General features: G+C 43.3%; 1 long non-coding RNA gene across 1 annotated transcript; it reads left to right on the top strand.

Moving 5' to 3' along the window:
- The first annotated feature begins 786 nt into the window (after positions 1 to 786).
- LOC133656779 (uncharacterized) lies at positions 787 to 1,783 on the top strand. Its single transcript, XR_009827156.1, has 3 exons — positions 787 to 960; positions 1,419 to 1,617; positions 1,727 to 1,783. It is a non-coding gene; the product is annotated as an uncharacterized LOC133656779 (long non-coding RNA).
- Positions 1,784 to 9,900: the final 8,117 nt, after the last annotated feature.

Here is a 9,900-nt window from a genome sequence, read left to right as displayed (position 1 = left end):
GACCACATCAAACATGAGGTGGACGCGGGCAAATACTGCGGCATGGTCATGCTGGACCTTCAGAAGGCCTTTGACACCGTTAACCACGCTATACTGTTGGATAAGTTCTCTTGCCATCCAGGTTTTCAACGAACTCTATCACTGCTGCGAAGACGTTTTTGGTGGCCATCCATGGCCAAGGACACTCATGAGTTCATCGCTGCTTGTTCTACTTGTGCCCGTAGCAAGACGTCACACAGGCCTCCCGCTGGTCTCCTTCACCCTCTCTCCATTCCTGCCCGTCCTTGGTCACACATTGCCCTGGATTTCGTCACAGGATTTCCAGCCTCTAGAGGTAACACCACCATCTTAACTATTGTTGACCGTTTTTCCAAGGCAGCCCACTTCATTCCGCTGCGCAAGTTACCTTCTGCCTCAGAGACTTCTGATCTCCTCACTCTACACGTCGTCAAGCAACATGGTATCCCGGTGGATATCGTCTCTGACCGTGGCCCTCAGTTTACGTCACAAATCTGGAGAGCCTTCTGCAAGGGAATCGGGGCCTCGGTCAGCCTCACATCGGGATACCATCCCCAAAGCAACGGGCAGGCTGAGAGGGCGAATCAAAGCTTGGAGACCATGCTCCGCTGTGTCGCCAATCATCAACCCACATCCTGGAGCAAGTTTCTGCCTTGGGTGGAGTTTTCCTATAACTCCTCGAAGAGCTCCACTACCGGTATGTCATTTGAGTGCTCATTGGGTTATCAACCCCCCTTGTTTCCCCAGCAGGAACTGGAAATCGCTGTGCCCTCAACAAGGGCTCATATTAGACGGTGTCAGAGGGTGTGGAGAGCCGCTCGTGCAGCTTTGGAAAGGGCATCCGAGAGGATGTGTCGCAACGCAAACCGTCATCGCATTCCAGCCCCATCCTATAAACCTGGACAACAAGTGATGCTTCTCACTAAGGACCTCAGTCTCCAGGTACCATCAAGGAAATTGGCTCCACGTTATGTTGGTCCATTCTCCATCATGTCGATCATAAATCCTGTATCTGTTAAATTGGCTCTCCCACCCTCGGTCAAGCGACATCCAGTTGTCCATGTGTCTCAGATTAAGCCGGTAGCGGAGAGCGCTCTGTCCCCTCCAGTCCCTGCCCCCCCACCCTCTAGGTTCTTGTCTAACGGAGATCAGGTTTGGACGGTTAAGGAAATCCTCAGGGTCCGTCGACAAGGTAGGGGGCTCGTTTATCTGGTCGACTGGGAGGGATATGGACCTGAAGACAGATCTTGGGTGCCAGCCTCCTACCTTGCCGATCCCTCACTTCTAGAGGATTTGTACCGTGCCAATCCTGATGCTCCCCGGCGCTCGTCGGGGGCCTCGCATAAGGGGGCGGGGGGGTACTGTCATGACGCGGAGTCGAACCCACGTTTCCTCTGCAGCTGGAGCTGCAGGCACCTCTGCTAACCCCTCTGCTGGCAGCATGCTCAGACACGCCTCTGCTCGTGCTGAGCACAACACGCCCACACAGCAACAAGCCTGCAAGCAATCAATGATCAACGCACCTGGACTTGACGAGGGGGAGCGGCATAAAGACCAGCGGACCCGAGGAACCTTTGCCAGAACGTCGCTAACCTTCCAGTAAGCATCACGTCTGGCATTCCCTTTTCCCAGTGATTTCCTCGTCCTTGTGGTTGCTCTATCTCTCTGTGTTTTTCCTCCTGGTTCATGTCCTTTTGTATTTCCACAGTGACTCCCCTGTCCTCCGTGATCGTGCCTTGTCACTCGATACCCATCCGGATTCCTGACTGCTCTCCCCGTTCCACGACCTCCCTGCTCGGAACCAGACCACGCTGCCCTGCTCTTGCCCACGACCTCTTGCCTGTCCATGAACTGCCTCTTCGCCTTGCCCCTTTGGATAACGACGAAAGATACAACCAACATTTGCTGACAACAACTCATGGTAACATTTACATTATTAATATTACACATAGTCAACTCTCATTCACTTTGAGTAGCATACACACGCCACGTATTCATCAAAGGTTTAAAATAAACCTTGAAAACCGCAGTCCTGCCCTGGTTGTCGCCTCCTTCCCTTCTCTGATATATAACACACACAGATATGCACACATAGACCTAGCCCCAATCCACACCTTCACCACTGCTTAACTCCTTGTGGAGGTGGATGGAACTGCACATCCCCCGACCCCCCCCCCCAGATGCTAGTCTTGTGTTTTCTGTGTGTCGTAATAAGGGTTTTTTATCTGGCCCCAAACTGAGCACACATTCTTGCTTCTATGACCTTAGAAGCTCTCTGCAATCGCTATCGTAGAATCTTTTTGTTTCCTTTAAAGTAAGCTCTTCTTTTGGGAGGACTCAACCTTCTTTAACCTCGGTGCGTTGGTGAATAGGGTAGAAAAGAGAAAACTGCTAATCAGAGGAGGATTAGCACCAATAAAAGATTGAACAGAAGCTGTTTAGAATCTTAATTGAAAGACTTGCAGCTTTCTCTGTGTGTTACTCATATCTAGGTCATGAGTGTGTTTGCAAAGTGTGTGTGTTTGTGTGTGTGTCTTTGCATGGGGTGATGCCGTCGCTGTGAAAGTCCAGGAACTAAACCGAGGGCCTTCAGCTGCTTCCACTGAGAATTTGATGTGATGCCACTGGAATGTTTTTTTTTTTTGTAATCACTGAAGTCATGGCCAAATCAAGCAAAGCCACTTACTGTATTTGCTGTCTAATTTGAAGAGGTAATACTGTTGATACACACAATCACAACTTGGCATTAAGCCACTGAGCTGACCAGCTTGAGTAGAGCTCTTTTTGTGCTTGATTTATTGTCAATTGCAAAAAAACAACAACAACAAAAAAAACGTGCAAGCTTTCCTGCATTATGAACACACATTAGTAGTGATAGGCTGAAGGGCTGCAGGCAAAGAACTGGATTCATTGATTTTTATGTGCTCACCAACTCTGTATTTTAACATTACCTTGAAAGTCAAAACTAATACCAGTGATGGCTCGAAGGGTCTGGCAGCAACTTTCCTTTGCAAAAATATATCACTGTAAAATGTTTTCCTGCAACATTTATTCATCTTTAACGCTCTTGCTGCGATACACTCTTTAAAGACAATAATTAGCAACAAAACTATAATAAAAACATGACCATTTTTATGACAACATACTATTTGATAAACAAAACCCAAAACCAGTGAAGTTGGCACTTTGTGTAAATGGTAAATAAAAACAGAATACAATGATTTGCAAATCCTTTTCAACCTATATTCAATTGAATAGACTGCAAAGACAAGATATTTAACGTTCGAACTGGAAAACGTTATTTTTTTGCAAATATTAGCGCATTCAGAATTCGATGCCTGCAACATGTTTCAAAAAAGCTGGCACAAGTGGCAAAAAAGACTGAGAAAGTTGAGGAATGCTCATCAAACACTTATTTGGAACATCCCACAGGTGAACAGGCTAATTGGGAACAGGTTGGTGCCATGATTTGGGTATAAAAGCAGCTTCCATGAAATGCTCAGTCATTCACAAACAAAGATGGGGCGAGGGTCACCACTTTGTCAACAAATGCGTGAGCAAATTGTCAAACAGTTTAAGAACAACATTTCTCAACAAGCTATTGCAAGGAATTTAGGGATTTCACCATCTACGGTCCGTAATATCATCAAAAGGTTAGTAACTACAGTAACTACAGTTTGTCGCTACATCTGTAAATGCAAGTTAAAACTCTACTATGCAAAGCCAAAGCCATTTATCAACAACACCCAGAAACGCCGCCGGCTTCGCTGGGCCCAAGCTCGTCTAAGATGGACTGATGCAAAGTGGAAAAGTGTTCTGTGGTCTGATGAGTCCACATTTCAAATTGTTTTGTGGACGTCGAACAAAGAGGAAAAGAACCTTACGGACTGTAATAGGCGCAAAGTTGAAAAGCCAGCATCTGTGATGGTATGGGGGTGTATTAGTGCCCAAGACATGGGTAACTTACACATCTGTGAAGGCACCATTAATGCTGGAAGGTACATACAGGTTTTGGAGCAACATATGTTGCCATCCAACGTCTTTTCCATGGACGCCCCTGCTTATTTCAGCAAGACAAAGTCAAGCCACACTCTGCACGTGTTACAACAGCGTGGCTTCATAGTAAAAGAGTGCGGGTACTAGACTGGCCTGCCTGTAGTCCAGACATGTCTCCCATTGAAAATGTGTGGTGCATTATGAAGCGTAAAAGACCCCGGACTGTTGAACAATTTAAGCTGTACATCAAGCAAGAATGGGAAATAATTATACTGAAAAAAACTTCAAAAATTGGTCTCCTCAGTTCCCAAACGTTTACTGAGTGTTGTTAAAAGGAAAGGCCATGTAACACAGTGGTAAAAATGCCCCTGTGCCAACTTTTTTGCAATGTGTTGATGCCATTAAATTCTAAGTTAATGATTATTTTCCCCGAAATATTAGGTTTCTCAGTTCGAACATTGAATATCTTGTCTTTGCAGTCTATCCAATTGAATACAAGTTGAAAAGGATTTGCAAATCATTGTATTCTGTTTTAATTTGCGATTTACACAACGTGCCAACTTCACTGGTTTTGGGTTTTGTAATATGTTGAATGTTAATGCAAGAAAACATACTGCTGACTGCCTATAATGTTCCCCTCCTTTCCTACTGGTGGTGTTAATGCACATTACAAGGCGGTTAACAACAATCTTATGCTTCTCTTTTACTTTTTATGGTTGCAATTGCTGTGATCCCAGGATGCAGAAAAGGCAGGCCACTTGCAAGTAGAATGCCCTTTGATTAGGTACCAAAAAATGAGGACACGCCAAAAATGGCGGTGTAGAGGTTGCCCTCTAGTGGGTTCTTCAGACCACCACAGACTGCCAGGAATTAAGGATTTAACACTGTTTTATTTTCCTTCAATGGTGCAAAGTCTTTTCTGCGTCCGCGTCTCTCAGCAGCACCTCCAACTCCAACTACTCGTTTCCTCACGGCTGCTGCTAATAAAGGCGACAGGTGATCTACGCACCTGTCGCTGTCTTCGAGGCCGGTCCTGACACACCCCGTTCCGCGGCAGGCCCGCAGGCCACGCCCCCCTCCACAGGCGGCTATCTACGTTGGTCGAAAAAGGTTATAACAAACGCTAACGCCACAAGACAATAGTGTATTATCTGTGACACGTGTGTCTTTAAAGGCCTACTGAAAGCCACTACTACCGACTGATAGTTTATATATTAATGATGAAATCTTAACATTGCAACACATGCCAATACGGCCGGGTTAACTTATAAAGTGCAATTTTAAACTTCCCGGGAAACTTCCACTTGAAAACGTCGTGGTATGATGACGTATGAGCGTGACGTCACGAGGTCAAGGGAAGTGTTTGGACCCAATTCAAATACCTCTGTTTTCTTCGACCAAATTCCACAGTATTCTGGACATCTGTGTTGGTGAATCTTTTGCAATTTGTTTAATGGACAATGGAGACTGCAAAGAAGAAAGTTGTAGGTGCGATCGGTGTATTAGCGGCTGGCTGTAGCAACACCAACACCAGGAGGTTGTGTTGTGTTTGAGCTGGATAGCAGACGCACTACGGTGAGTACAGCTTTGGCTTCCAAACATTTGATCGCTTGCCCGTACGTGCGTGTCGCTATGTGCATGTCACGTACGTAACTTTGGGGAAATATATGTTTCTTGCCGACTCTGATGGCGGCCGGGGTGTCGTCAAAAGCGTACAACGCCCGCCGCCGCCGCCGCATCTAAGTTAGCTTCTATTTTTTTAGCTTTGCCAAGCTGAAAATTATTAACCGTGTATTTACATGTTCATGGTTTAATAGTATTGTTGATCTTCTGTCTATCCTTCCAGTCAGGTTTTTTTTTAAATTTAGTTTCTATCTGCATTTGAGACTGATGCTAACACGTTAGCTCCGTAGCTAACTTAGCTTCTATTTTTTTAGCTTCGCCAAGCTGAAAATTATTAACCGTGTATTTACATGTTCATGGTTTAATAGTATTGTTGATCTTCTGTCCATCCTTCCAGTCAGGGTTTTTTTTAATTTAGTTTCTATTTGCATTTGAGCCTACTATCACGTTAGCTCTGTAGCTAACTTAGCTTCTATTTTTTTTAGCTTCGCAAAGCTGAAAATGATTAACCGTGTATTTACATGTTCATGGTTTAATAGTATTGTTGATCTTCTGTCTATCCTTCCAGTCAGGTTTTTTTTTAATTTATTTAGTTTCTATCTGCATTTGAGACTGATGCTATCACGTTAGCTCCGTAGCTAAGTTAGCTTCTATTTTTTTTAGCTTCGCCAAGCTGAAAATTATTAATCGTGTATTTACATGTTCATGGTTTAATAGTATTGTTGATCTTCTGTCTATCCTTCCAGTCAGGGTTTTTTAAAATTTTGTTTCTATCTGCATTTGAGCTTGCTATCACGTTAGCTCTGTAGCTAACTTAGCTTCTATTTTTTTAGCTTCGCAAAGCTGAAAATTATTAACCGTGTATTTACATGTTCAGTCACTGTGAATGTCCATTTCGCGTTCTCGACTCTCATTTTCAAGAGGATATAGTATCCGAGGTGGTTTAAAATACAAATCTGTGATCCACAATAGAAAAAGGAGAGAGTGTGGAATCCAATGAGCCAGCTTGTACCTAAGTTACGGTCAGAGCGAAAAAAGATACACCCCGCACTACACTGTAGTCCTTCACTCTAAAGTTCTTCATCCACGAATCTTTCATCTTCGCCAAATGAATGGGGTAATCGTCGCTTTCTCGGTCCGAATGTCTCTCGCTCCATTGTAAACAAAGCGGAATTGTGAGGAATCCTTTGTCTTGTGACGTCACGCTACTTCCGGTAGGGGCAAGGGTTGTTTTTATCAAATACCAAAAGTTGCGATCTTTATCGTCGTTGTTCTATACTAAATCCTTTCAGCAAAAATATGGCAATATCGCGAAATGATCAAGTATGACACATAGAATGGATCTGCTATTCCCGTTTAAATAAAAAAAAATCATTTCAGTAGGCCTTTAAGAGGTGGTGCTGTTGTGTGTGACAAGTGCGAGTGCGGTAGAATAGTGAGCTGAGTCCCACGAGAGTTTGTGTGTCTGTGTGTTGAGTGTCTACACGTGAGTTGTGGCGAACAGCAGTTCTTGTATACTAGTGGGTTGACTCCCTGAGTTTGTTACTGCTTAATAAAGCGTCTGACAGTGTATCTCCGACTGTGTCTCTTATTCTCATAACTATCAGCTACAGCAGTGTTTTTCAACCTTTTTTGAGCCAAGGCACATTTTTTTCATTGAAAAAATGAGGAGGCACACCACCAGCAGAAAACATTAAAAAATTAAACTCAGCAGCCGATATTGACCATAAAAAGTACTTGTCACAATTGTTGGATATGACTTTAAAGGCCTACTGAAATGAATTTTTTTTATTTTAACGGGAATAGCAGATACATTCTATGTGTCATACTTGATCATTTCGCGATATTGCCATATTTTTGCTGAAAGGATTTAGTATAGAACAACGACGATAAAGTTCGCAAGTTTTAGTCGCTGATAAAAAAAAGCCTTGCCTATACCGGAAGTAGCGTGACGTCACAGGAGGAAGGATTCCTCACAATTCCCCGTTGTTTCCAATGGAGCGAGAGAGATTCGGACCGAGAAAGCGACGATTACCCCATTAATTTGAGCGAGGATGAAAGATTCGTGGATGAGGAACGTTAGAGTGAAGAACTAGAGAGGCAGTGCAGGGTGTATCTTTTTTCGCTCTGACCGTAACTTAGGTACAAGGTCTCATTGGATTCCACACACTCTCCTTTTTCTATTGTGGATCACGGATTTGTATTTTAAACCACCTCGGATACTATATCCTCTTGAAAATGAGAGTCGAGAACGCGAAATGGACATTCACAGTGACTTTTATCTCCACGACAATACATCAGCGAAGCTCTTTAGCTACTGAGCTAACGTGATAGCATCAGGCTCAAATGCAGATAGAAACAAAATAAATAAATCCCTGACTGGAAGGATAGACAGAAGATCAACAATACTATTAAACCATGGACATGTAACTACACGGTTAATAATTCTCAGCCTGGCAAAGTTTAACAATGCTGTTGCTAATGACGCTGAAGCTAACTTAGCAACTTAGCAACCGGACCTCACAGAGCTATGATAAAAACATTAGTGCTCCACCTACGCCAGCCAGCCCTCATTTGCTCATCAACACCCGTACTCACCTGCGTTCCAGCGATCGACGGCGCGTCGAAGGACTTCACCCGATCACAGATGTCTGCTTTTCAAGTAAGTCCTCTTTGTTGTGTTGCTGCAGCCAGCCGCTAATACACCGATCCCACCTACAACTTTCTTCTTTGCAATCTCCATTGTTCATTAAACAAATTGCAAAAGATTCACCAACACAGATGTCCAGAATACTGTGGAATTGTTCGATGAAAACAGAGCAGTTTGTATGGTGACACATTGGGTACGAATACTTCCGTTGCCGTCGTGACGTCACGCGCATACGTCATCATACATAGACGTTTCCAACCGGAAGTTTAGCGGGAAATTTTAAAATTGCACTTTATAAGTTAACCCGGCCGTATTGGCATGTGTTGCAATGTTAAGATTTCATCATTGATATATAAACTATCAGACTGCGTGGTCGGTAGTAGTGGGTTTCAGTAGGCCTTTAAACCATAATCATCAATATAGCTCTTGTCTCAAAGTAGGTGTACTGTCACCACCTGTCACATCGCTCCGTGACTTATTTTGAGTTTTTTCTGTTTTCCTGTGTGTAGTGTTTTAGTTTTTGTCTTGCGCTCTTATTTTGGTGGCTTTTTCCCCTTTTTTTGGTAGTTTCCTGTAGCAGTTTCATGTCTTCCTTGACCGCTATTCCCCACACCTGCTTTGTTTTAGCAATCAAGAATATTTCAGTTGTTTTTATCCTTCTTTGTGGGGACATTGCTGATTGTCATGTCATGTTCGGATGTACTTTGTGGACGCCGTCTTTGCTCCACAGCAAGTCTTTGCGGTCGTCCAGCATTCTGTTTGTGTTTACTTTGTAGCCAGTTCAGTTTTAGTTTCGTTCTGCACAGCCTTCCCTAAGATTAAATGCCTTTTCTTAGGGGCACTCACCTTTTTTTTTTAATTTTTGGTTTAAGCATTAGATACCTTTTTACCTGCATGCTTCCTCCCGCTGTTTCTGACATCTACAAAGCAATTAGCTACCTGCTGCCACCTACTGATATGGAAGAGTATAACGTGGTAAGTCGGACGGCGTGGCGAAGTTGGTAGAGTGGCTGTGCCAGCAATCGGAGGGTTGAATGCATTGGCCATTAATTGTTGTTTACTTGCTTGTTTGTATACATTTATGCATAATTCCCTTACAATAAATAACAGGAATATAGGAAACTTTACCTGCAGTGTCCAGTCTTCACTATTTATTTTAGTCACGCTGCTTGTTTTTTTTGATAAAAAAGTTACGACCGTATTTTTCGGAATATAAGGCACACTTAAATTCCTTTCCTTTTCTCAAAACTCGACAGTGCGCCTTATAACCCAGTGCGCCCAATGTACGGAATAATTTTGCTTGTGCTTACCGATGCTTATCAAAGCAATTTTATTTGGTACATGGTACAAGTGTGACCAGTATATGGCAGTCACACATAAGAGATACGTGTAGACTGCAATATGACTCAAGTAAACAACACCAAAATGTTATATGTTCCATTGAAAATATGGAACATTACACACGGTTCTCAAAAATACATCAAAATGTTTTAGTACGACTTTGGTAAGCTATGAAGCCTCACCGCTTGATGGATTGTACTGTACTTCAACATACAAGTATTATTATGGTGTGTGTATAAGGTAAGACATATTATCTGCCGTTTTGTTTCGCA

The sequence above is a fragment of the Entelurus aequoreus genome, linkage group LG09 (genome assembly GCF_033978785.1).
Source record: "Entelurus aequoreus isolate RoL-2023_Sb linkage group LG09, RoL_Eaeq_v1.1, whole genome shotgun sequence".
Taxonomy (NCBI): domain Eukaryota; kingdom Metazoa; phylum Chordata; class Actinopteri; order Syngnathiformes; family Syngnathidae; genus Entelurus; species Entelurus aequoreus.
This window is presented reverse-complemented; position numbering and strand designations above follow the sequence as displayed.